Here is an 11,755-nt window from a genome sequence, read left to right on the forward strand (position 1 = left end):
AAGATGGAGATGGAGAAGGAGGAGATGGACAAAGAACAGCACCAGGAGGAGGAGGAGAAGAAGAAGGAGAAGGATATAAGGCAAAAGGAAGAAAAGTAGGAGGGGGTGATTCAATTATGGGAATTATAGGAGTAAAGGTAAAAGAGTTACAATGTCCAAGATACTTCCAGGAAGTGTTAACATCTCAGTTTAGAGCCCAGTATTTTTATTTTTTTTTTTTTTGGCCAGTCCTGGGCCTTGGACTCAGGGCCCGAGCACCGTCCCTGGCTTCTTCCCGCTCAAGGCTAGCACTCTGCCACTTGAGCCACAGCGCCGCTTCTGGCCGCTTTCTGTATATGTGGTGCTGGGGAATCGAACCTAGGGCCTCGTGTATCCGAGGCAGGCACTCTTGCCACTAGGCTATATCCCCAGCCCCCCCAGTATTTTTAATTAACATCTTTTCCTGAGTTGTACTGAACAAATATCTCTATTTACCTAAAGTGCCGTATGAAAATAAGAAAAGTTGTATGTATGCACATACAAAATTATATATGCGTATATATGTATATATATGTATGCATATATGTATGTGTGTGTATTGAAAGAAAATTCAGAAAATATACTTGCTATTACTGAACTTGTACATAATCCTGTGAAAACTCCATATCATGGGAGTGGAGAACATGGACCCAAGTATTAACAAGCCAGTCTTCAAGAGCTATCAACTGCCTGACAACTACTATCACGAAGGTTGTTTATCCAATCTCTCTTAACATCTGATTGGATATTTGTTTACCACAATCTCTCCTTTATAAAAAACAAAACAACACACACACATACACACACACACACACACACACACACACACACACACACACACACACACACACACAACCTTTGCATTTTGGAATTGTCGCGGCAGGAGTATGAGGCGCCCCAACATCCTGCTCACTGGCTGGCACTCTGCCACACCTCCACTTTCGACTTTTTGCTGGCTAACTGGAGATAAGAGTCATGTACTTTCCTGCACTGGCTACCTTGAACCCTGATACTTAGCTCTTAGCCTCTTGAGTACATCAGGGGTTGGACAAACCATACTAAGCAAAGAACTTGTCTCAAGATCAGGACTGAAGTACATTAGTGTGGGTGATTTAGCTCGAGAAGTCTGATCACTGGGATATCATGGAGTCTGGCAACATGGCTTCTCCCAAGAGCATGCCGAAAGATGCATAGGCGATGGCACAAATCCTGAAGGATATGGGGATTACAGAGTATGAGTCAAGACTTGTAAAGCAGGTGCTGGAGTTTGCTTTTCGTTATGTGAACACAATTCTAGATAATGTTAAGGTTTTGTCAAACCATGCCAAGAAAGACACTGTTGATGCAGATGATGTACGATTGGCCACCCAGTGTCAGGCTGACCACTCTTGGACTTCTCCTCTAAGAGATTTTCTGTTAGATATTTCAAGGCAAATAAATCAAACCCCTTTGCCATTGATCAAACCATATTCAGGTCTTAGATTGCCACCTGATAGACATTGCTTAACAGATCCAAATTATAGGCTTAAATCTTTACCAAAAAAAAAAAAAAAAGGCATCTATTCCTGCAGGAAGAATAACCATATAACCGTTCCAAGGTTAAGTGTTGGTTCCATCAGTAGCAGACCGAGTACTCCCACACTGGACACACCAACCCCACCAACAATGTCCGTTTCCACTTAAGTGGGGACTCCAGTGTCCCTAACAGGGCAAAGCTTTACAGTACAAATGCCTGCTTCTCAGATCCCTGCTGGAAAGTCATCCATTCCTGTAACATCAACAGTTCAGAATGTTCTGATCAATCCATCATTAACTGGTTCCAAAAACATTCTTATTATCATTAATATGGTGTCACAAAATACAACCAATGAATCATCAAATGTGTTGAAAAGGAAACGTGATGATGATGAGGAGGACGACGACGACAAAGATGATGAGTATGATACTTTGTAATCTAGCCTTGATGCATGTAATATGTATTCTTGGACTTGAATCCGTTGTACTGAAATTCAATAAGCATGCTGGATGTTTTCAAGTTGTATTTTAGAAACTTTATAAATAGTATTTAATAGTGAACTGTACTTTTCAATTGACATGTTTGGTTAGAAATGGTTTTTCTTCAGCTTTTATATGTAAAAAATAAAGTTGTTATTTATCAATTAGAAAAAAAACTTTGCAAATGAGTTAATAGATGCCATTTGTTCCATAATAGCCTATCATAGAAATAAAACAATCCAGATCAGTAAATACCATTATTAATGGGATATAATTAAATGATTTTGAGCAACAGAATGCCATAAATAAGAGAAACGGGCTAGTAAGCAACTTTTCTAATCCAAGAGGGAACGTAATGTTAAATACAGGGCTCTAGTCATAGCACACAGAAAAATTATGGAATTTCATGTTGTGGAAATGGAACTTACCACATCATTCTAAATGGGAATGTTTTCTACAGGGTGTAAGAGTCAAATCTCTGTTGCAGTCAGCTTTGAATTTCTAATGTCATATGCCAGCACTAGCAAACATAAAACAAAATGATCCATAGTTAGAGGCCAGGCTGAGAGATTTTGGACCTCAAAAAATACCACACTTCTACCCATCCCTATATGCCATCCCCTTTCCCCCTGGCCAAAAAAGCCCTATTGAAAATGTAGCTGGATGATTGGATTAAAATAAAATTTTATTTCTATAAATGAGCTATTTACTTACCTGCAAAAAATAATTTTCTAAATGGTACTTTGCAATTATTTCCTCAAAATATCTTGTGTATATATATATATATATATATATATATATAGTGTGTGTGTGTGTGTGTGTGTGTGTGTGTGTGTTCCACATATATTCCAGGATGCTTCACTTCAAGGCTCTTATTTGTTGTTGTTTTTCCTCTTTCATTTATGTTGCATTTGAAAAAAACTTTTTCTTTAATTGGAAATAAGAAATGGATTTTCAGTGAAATAAATTTTCCAATAAGTAAATAGTTTTTAAATGTAATTTTTAATGTAGGGTTTATGAGACTAATATTCTCTCCAATATGTGACATTTCTTTTGATACATTAAGAACACACCAAAGTTGATACAACATAAAATTTTATTTTCAGAGAATATGACCATTAAAAACAGTTGTTGACATTTGTTACTTTTGCTTTAATTGATATACTTTGCAATGTTCACCACTTTTATTTTTAAACATACTTTACAAAGATTATGTGAAAGAGGTGTGTCTGCAACACAGAATAATACTTTTAAATAGGAGAAATAGCCTACATATGTTATCTAGGCTCCCTGACAGTAAATTGTCATTCATAAGTTATAAAATTAAATTTTATTAGAGTTTCTTTGGTCTGCTTAGATTTCTACATTCTATACATTTTGATAAGGTTGAAATGCCTTAGTTAACTAGAATTTTCACTTAAGAACTTTGGTTTAAATTCATACATTATTTCCTTCAGCAACAAACAAACAAAAAACATTGAAAAGAACTTGGTATGTGAACAATAAACTGTTTAAAATAATAGAGTTCTGAAACAAATGTTGCTAATGTAAGTATATCATAAGTGTGATACTAATTCTGTTCTTTGCACTAGTTTTGTTATTATTTCAGGTGACTTTTTTCAAACACTGTGATGTTTATTAATTTGAAACAGTTCTAAATAAGCTCAAGTTTTGAATAGAATTCTCCAGATAAATGGACTTCTTAGATCAAATGACTATCAACATTACATTAGTGAGAAATACACTGAATGCTCAGCAAATTCTAATAACCAAATATACAAAGAGCTCAGAAATCTAACCCCTCCTCAAGATAATAAACCAATCAATAAATGGGAAAATGAACTGAGATACTTCTCAGAATGGCAAAAAATCACATAAGGAAATGCCCAACATCCCTCATTGCATAAAGGAAATACAAATAGAAACAACTCTGAGATTCCATATTACCCAGTTAGATTGGCCAACATTGTGACCTGAACAACAATAAATGTTGGCAGGGATGTGGAGAAAAAGGAACCTTAATGCATTCTTGGTGGGTATGTAAACTGATACAAACACTGGACAGAAATCAAAAAACTAAACATAGACCTTCCCTACAATCCAGTCATACCCCTCCTGGGCACCTACTCGGAACACCACAGCCAGGATACCACAAAGACAACTGGACATACATGTTCATTGCTGCACTATTCACAATAGCTAAGTAATGAAAAAAGCCCAAATTCTCTACAATACATGAGTGGATCAAACAATATGGTTACTATATACAAAGGAATTTTACACAGCCATTAGAATCAATAAAATTTTGTCATTTGTAAGGAAATGGATGGACTTAGAACAAATGATTTTAAGTGAATTAGCCAAGCTTAAAGGGACAAATGGCAGATGTTTTCTCTTATACATAGAAGCTAGATCTGAAATACTTTGACTCTAGACATTATACACAGTGAAATCAAAGAACAATAGTCTTAGGGGAGAAACACTAAGGCACAATGGCTATGTGCAATTGATCATATAAAATAATGTGTATGGAAATGATCTCCAGGAAATGGAAACAAAAGGGGTTTTTTTGTTGTTGTTGCTGCTGTTTTTGCTTTCTTTTCTTTTTTTCTTGTTTGCTATTTTATGTCTTCGGGAAGGCAAGTTGGGGCATAGAAATGGAGGGAAAAAGGTGAACAAATACAGCAGTGATACTCACTAGACACTATGCCAACAATAAACTATAATTGTGGATGAAGATGGGAGTGAAAAACTGTGAGAGTAAGGGAAGGGTGTGACATGGTTCAAAATGAAATCTATTCATTCCCTGACTTATGTAACTGTAATCTGTACATCACATTTATAATAATAAACATTTTCAAACATGGAGCAAATTTACTATTTGTACTCATCAAAAAGAACATTGATTAAATTGTATGACCTAAAATATAGGCATTTAGAATAAAAGTAAAATGAAGTATTAGTCTGGAGTCATAATTCCAACAGCATAGCATTTTCCATGAAAGTCTAAAGCCCCGAATTCAAAATCTAGCCCTTTAAAAATGTTTGAATAACCACAGGAGAAAGAAAATATATACACAAAAAGAAAGGAAAATGATTTACTGAAAAAACTCTATTAAATACAACCATACATTTCAGGTTAGATTATGCTTCTAAGAATAATGGAATAAAAGTAAAGGGAGAAAATTTATATATCAGATTTTTTAAATATATCAAAAGGATGTGGAATGTCTCTTTTACCTTACATTGTTCTCTCTGATTTATATCTTTATTCTTATGGCAATTCTTCATGATGAAAGTTCATAAGCAATATTTTGCGGGGGGGGGGTATCTCAGGTAACCCAGTGACTTGTGACATTTTACTCTTTCTGACCTATTGACTGCCATAGGAATGTGGACTGATCTACCTGGATTTTAATCACAGAAAAATATCCACAGACCAAAGAAATCTAGACTAAGCGAATCTCCCCTCACATCAAATTCTCTGTGCATCCATGCAAGTAAAGACTTAGGAAAGAGAATGTGTCATACACTGAATATATTTGCATGAAGAATTAAGTAGTTAACCCCAAAGAAAGTATATTTTAGTTCAAATTTCATATGAAAAAGCTGAAGAAGAAAGGAACCCATTAGGAGAGGACTAAGGATGGCTTCTGTAGTTTTGCTTTTGTTCTTAATATGTCCCATCAATCATATATATATATATATATGTATATATGTATATATACATACACACATATACATACTTTCTAAATTTTAAGCTTCGTTATTTTTCTTGGAAGAAAAAGAATTCAGAAGAAAAATGACCTAACTACACAATTCGACACACCATCAAATTCAGGAATATTTTTGTAGCTCTTTGGTTTTCTTTAAAAATCAAATTGCATCACTTAGAACTGCCCTTGTTATTAATGAAATGTGTTACAGTCATGTACTCTAGCATATTTAAAATTCAATAGGTGTCTGCCGGTGGTGACCTCAAGTTTAATATTCATGCAAACACATTTGTTATACCTGGATTCTTCTCCTTTGTGCTTATAAAAATTACTTCATTAACATTTCAGAGGATTATTAGAACCACGATAATTGAGGAAACAAATGCAAAACCTTTCAAGTGTTCTGCACGTATTCTGATAAAATTTTTTCTTTACCATCACAATTTCCCAGACATAAATAATGGCTATAAAAGCACAAGGCATAAATTTAATGCACATATATTACTTTCAAGTAATAATATTAAGTAGAACATCAAACTGAATTTGCGTGGATTGTGTTGCCAGAGGTATCACAGCTATTCTGAATCTTGTATCTGGCAAGAATATCCCAAAACATAGGGAAAAGTATAGAATAGAAAAGGCAATTTCAATGGGTCATTTCAGAAAGAGAGATACTCATCAGTATAACCATGCTAAGAGACTTTCATTGAAGTTCAGGAGAATTCACATATCAAGTTCCTTACCATGTCCAGCCTACAGAGAATGATTGACATCTCATGAATCACCATGTGCATAAGACTATTCATGACCACTTAAAAGAAACTTACAGTTATGGGGAGGAGGAGAGAAATTTGGGAAAACTGAAAACACAAGGAAATTATAATTATATACTAACTAATAGGCAAAGTAGGCTGCAAAGTAGCTCATTTTAACAGGTTCTGAATAAAATTTGTTTTTTTTTCCACTTGGATATAGGTACAAGGAGGCATACACAGTAAATTACAGAACACAAATAATATTGAGTAAAACTAATGTTGAGGGAAAGCTGGACATATCAGGTTTTCTCTAACCCCAATGCCAAGTCATTATTCTATATCTATGGGACTTGGGTTGAAAGATGCATTATTCTACACACACCCCCACACCCACACCCCACACACCCCACACACATATTATATGCACATTCTTTCTCTCTTAATATCCTACATTGTTTTGAACTTGTTTCAGCAGCAAACGTAAAGACTAAATAAAAATTATGGTCTAAATCTGACATGAATGAGACTTGAGACATGATTCATTCTGCTGCAAATTGTTCCCCAGCTGTGAGTCTAGATGAATTTAAACACCTTGTGTTTTCTGAAAATCCAATGGTGACATAGATATAGCATTTCAGAGTTTATTGGGAATCTGCAGAGGTCCTATTTGTAAGTTTGTGGCAGATATTTGGCTTAAATTGTAGAATAAGAATTTCTGAACACATGGCACAAAGAAGGACCTTAGCTGATTAATAAAGCCAAAGAATAGTATACACCAGATATGAGTATGAACATTTTTGAGGAGACACACTGCATGCTTTCACACAAATATTTATCTATTTATTTCATAATTACTTGTTTGAATATTTTTCTTTACTAACTTTAGTAGCACAAAGGAGTTGCCATTCAATAAAGCAGTTTATGAATACAGTGCATCTTGATAATTGTTATCACGCTGGAATTTTGGCTTAAGATCACCTTAAGAAAAGTGTATTCCACTTTATTCATCATACCTAGAGAATTATAACTGCTTTGCTATTACCCAGTTTTGACTTTATTATTTTAAACATGAAGACAAAGAAATATATTCTTTCCATCCTAATATCTTACAAGGTGATGTAAATAATCAAAGTGTAATATGATAAGGGTACCTATTTCTTTCTTTCTCTTTTACATTTTTTTTAAATTCTGAGTACATTATTCCTCTAGGGCAAGACTAGAAAGTTATCAGATAAATTATCTGTAATGTATATTATATTTAATAGCACACTGGGAATGGTGGGAGAATGCTGAGAAGAGAAATAAGGTGCCTTTTCAATTTCGTGCCATGTTAATCTTGCAGTCCTAGCGATTTTTGCAGTTTTGATCCTGCTTGTTTGGGTTCTAATGCCTGGTATCCATGTGGTAGCTTGACTCAGTATAAACTTTTTCATTTCTAAATGGGACAAAATGAAAGCAGGAAAAAGTAGTCGGTCCAGTAAGTTGAAACAGGAAAGTAACATTACATCTTAAGATTTGAGAATGATCTTTCATTCCGTGTCCTGCCTCCTAAACACAGTGGTGTAAAGGCAGTGTCCCAAGATTCAGGCAGCCCATTTTCACAAGTTTTCTGGGATCAGCAGCCCATGCTTCAGTTTTAGTGCATTACTTTCATAAACTTGAGCATTCCCAGCTCATATTGTTGAGGAAATAGTTTTGTCCCATGACTCCACAAATCTTCATCCTACTGGGGAATCTCTAAAAAGGCTTTTTCCATGGAAACTGGGATTGTGTAAGACATTGACATTTGGGTGGAAGTAGCTTTGTCTCTATAGCTCAAGCACATTCACAATTGCAGGTAGCACAGTGGCCAGCACATGGTGTCAACACAAGATTCACCCCTTAGGCCCCCTGAGGAAAATGGCTAGAGATTGTCTGGGTCCACATACCCAAAGTTAGGCAAACCAAGAAACACTGCACCAGAACAGTAACAATAATATCCCTTAGAGTCACCAGGCAGCAGCCTTTGAATTATTGTTTAGCAACATGGTCATGAGACGGGAGAATAGGCCTCCTGAAAATCTTAGAAAAACTCTCTGTACATTACTTTGACAATAACTAAATAAATCCCTCAGTGTAATTCTACTATTATTTTGATGAATAGTATGTTGCTGTTTTCTATCCTTACTCATTTTCTCATTAAGTGGTTATTTGGCCATACTCTTGTGGAGTCTACAAATGTATTTTTTAATATGATCAACATGGAAAGCTTACCACCTGCTTCCATTTTATTGTAAATTCCATCTTAAATCATTGTTTCTTTCTTCTTTCATTTAACTATAAGAAAATACATGAGGAGCTAATTCACCTTCCTCACTTTGAAGAATTTTGCTTAGATTTTCCAACCAAGTCCTCTCTTCTATGAAGTCCTAGGAAATGGATAAAATTAGGCTACATTTGTAGCCTTTTTCTACCAGGATGAACTTTAATCTGATTTCTTTCTGTCTGAGAGATGGTCGGAATGTCCTATTTCCAGTAACAATTGGGCTATAACCACTTACTTCATCTCTAATAAGGATGAGGTTTGCTTGGTATGTTTTCTCTTTTTAGCCCTCATAAAACTCCTTAATAATATCTATCTATCTATCTATCTATCTATCTATCTATCATCTATCTATGAAGAACAAATTTATTTCTCACAGGAATTCCATGATCAAGGCACTGTTATCTAGAGATGGCCTTCTTACTAGGTCCCTACATAGAACGAGACAGAGGAGAGAGGGACAATATCCCTGTCAACATTTTGATGAGGATATCTAATTCCATTCATGGAAGAAAGCCCTTCCTTGATGATGACTTTGTAAAGTCCTCACTTATCAATATTATCACATTGGAACACCTGAATTTTGGAGAGGGCACATTTAAACCATAGCAGACCTTTATAACATTTTCCCAGGCTCAGAAATCTTCTTCAATTTTTCCTCAGCTGAATAGTCAAGAGAGCTTTTTCAAGCTAATCAGCCTGACAAGTTCTCTTTATGACAAAATCAGTCATCTAAGGCATCATAGGCTTGTACAATGCGCTTTATAAATATGTATAGCAAGTGTGAGTGGAAAGGGATTTTAAACTCATTATTGGATTCTTCATCATTTTCAACCTCCCATTGAAATAATTCATATCAGTGGCAATCAACTGGTTATTTTAGAAAGGTTTCAGAAATTCCATCAAGAGTGGCCACCTTGGAAGTTTCCCCTGAGACTTGATGTGGCTCTCCTTTGCTCTGCAAACAAGATCGGAGGTTGTGGGTTTGAATGGCTTTCCTTGTCAGTGCTTCTAGTTTGAGAGTACAAATTCTAGAGCAAGAAATGTGAGGATCCAATTTATTTTCCCATTTCTTGATTCAACCATCACAAGTCATTCTGTTTCTTCATATTTCAGTTTCATCCTATGAAATATGGTCATTGTGGGAGAGAAGGAGGTTACTACAAATAGAAGGTTTAAAATAAATTTTCCCACATAATAAACCTTTAAGTAATGTTAGCACTGTTGTTACTATGGTAATTCACTGGGTAATGACTGGACATGTAGCTCCGTGACAGCGTTGGTTTCCTCTCTGTAAGGCCTCTCTCTAAAGAACTGTCATCTCCTGGTTAATGTCAATGGCCAGTTGTGTGTCCATAAATACAATATCACGATGGTTGAAATCTCTGAAAAGTCCTTGCAAATAGCAGCCATCTTCCTCACAGAACTTGCAAACAAATGTGTCAAATGAGTACCAAAACATATTCAGTATTAATTGGTAAAAATGAGACAGCCACAATGGAACAGTGAAATATTTCTCCTTCAAAAAAATTTCCAGACAATGGAGATATACAGAACTTGGAGCAACTCATTCTTCTAAAGTGAGATACTTACCTGAGAAATATTACTTTTCCTTCTTTCATCTGTCATAGAGACTTGAAGCAGAGGCTAGTCAAACTTGTTCTGTTTATCAGTGTCACAGATGAAAAGTTATGATGTTTAAAACTGTTTTTTAAAGAAAAATAAACTTTAAAATATTCAAGAGAAACAAATGTTTCGCATTGATCATGGTGTCTACTATGAGAGAAAGAAGCCTTATATTCTACCATATAATCCTTCCTTCCTTCCTTCCTTCCTTCCTTCCTTCCTTCCTTCCTTCCTTCCTTCCTTCCTTCCTTCCTTTCTTCCTTCCTTCCTTCCTTCCTTCCTTCCTCCTTCTTTCTTTTCTTTCTTCCTTCCTTTTTATTTCTCCTTTTCTTAATGCTTCTTTTCTTCCTTCATCCCTCATCCCCTCCCACCTTCACCTCCACTTCCTTCGTTTCCCTCTTGTCTTCTCTACCTTCTTTTGTACTTTCCTTTTCTGTTGGTGGACAATGACCCCAAAGTCTCTCAACTGGTATCTAGGCACTGTTAAACTGAATTACACCATTGGTCTTTGCCATATAATTCTTAGTCCGACCAAAATATTTTCAGAGGTCCATATTTTCATTTTGGTTGATGTTAATAAAGACATGTAATATTTAGCCTACATTCATTGGTAAGTCATATTCATGGCAAATCTCCAGAGTCTATAGATGTCTGTCTACAAGGAAATATGCTCATTTTTCAACGACAATTTTTAGAGGAAAGAGTTTACAGAATTTAGAAATGTTTATATGTCCTCTGTGGATGTGAAACTCTTGAATTTTCCTCATGTTAATTTATCTTGAGAAAACATATAACTGCCTATATAACCCTTTATTTTTGAAGGGAATGAAAGTGCATATTATTAGCAAGCTTCAGTTCAAGCATAATATAGTTTCAGGTGCCAAATTTCAAGTAAAGAGGAAATTGCCTGATATTCTTTTAGTAATAATAAATCCCTCCCAGATCAATAGTAAGTCAATATCTTTGAAAGGTGAGTTGGTATTTGTGCTATGAACTTGCACACTTATTTTCATAAATGAAGCAATGTACTGCCAAAACTACAGATCTATATCTGACCACTAAACTAACACTGATGCTATGGAGACAGATTTTATGGACCCTGTTATTACTCTAGGAATAAAGAATCAATGTCTTTGGATTATTATAAGAAGAGTATATAAAGCAAGAAAATTCTGTGAACTGGAGAAATTTTCTGGCAACAATTCATAGTTATAGTAGACTACACAAAATATATAGCTGCTCTCTGACACATTCCAGAAAGTGTAATAAACTTTGTCATTATCCATAAACCTAACTAGGCTATATAATAAATACTAAAGACTGATATTTTCCTATGGCACAAT

The 11,755-nt window shown here is 35.2% G+C and overlaps 1 pseudogene; it reads left to right on the plus strand.

Moving 5' to 3' along the window:
• Window positions 1-1,094: 1,094 nt before the first annotated feature.
• LOC125339537 lies at window positions 1,095-1,971 on the plus strand (annotated as a pseudogene).
• Window positions 1,972-11,755: the final 9,784 nt, after the last annotated feature.

Source organism: Perognathus longimembris, chromosome 21, assembly GCF_023159225.1.
Source record: "Perognathus longimembris pacificus isolate PPM17 chromosome 21, ASM2315922v1, whole genome shotgun sequence".
NCBI lineage: Eukaryota > Metazoa > Chordata > Mammalia > Rodentia > Heteromyidae > Perognathus > Perognathus longimembris.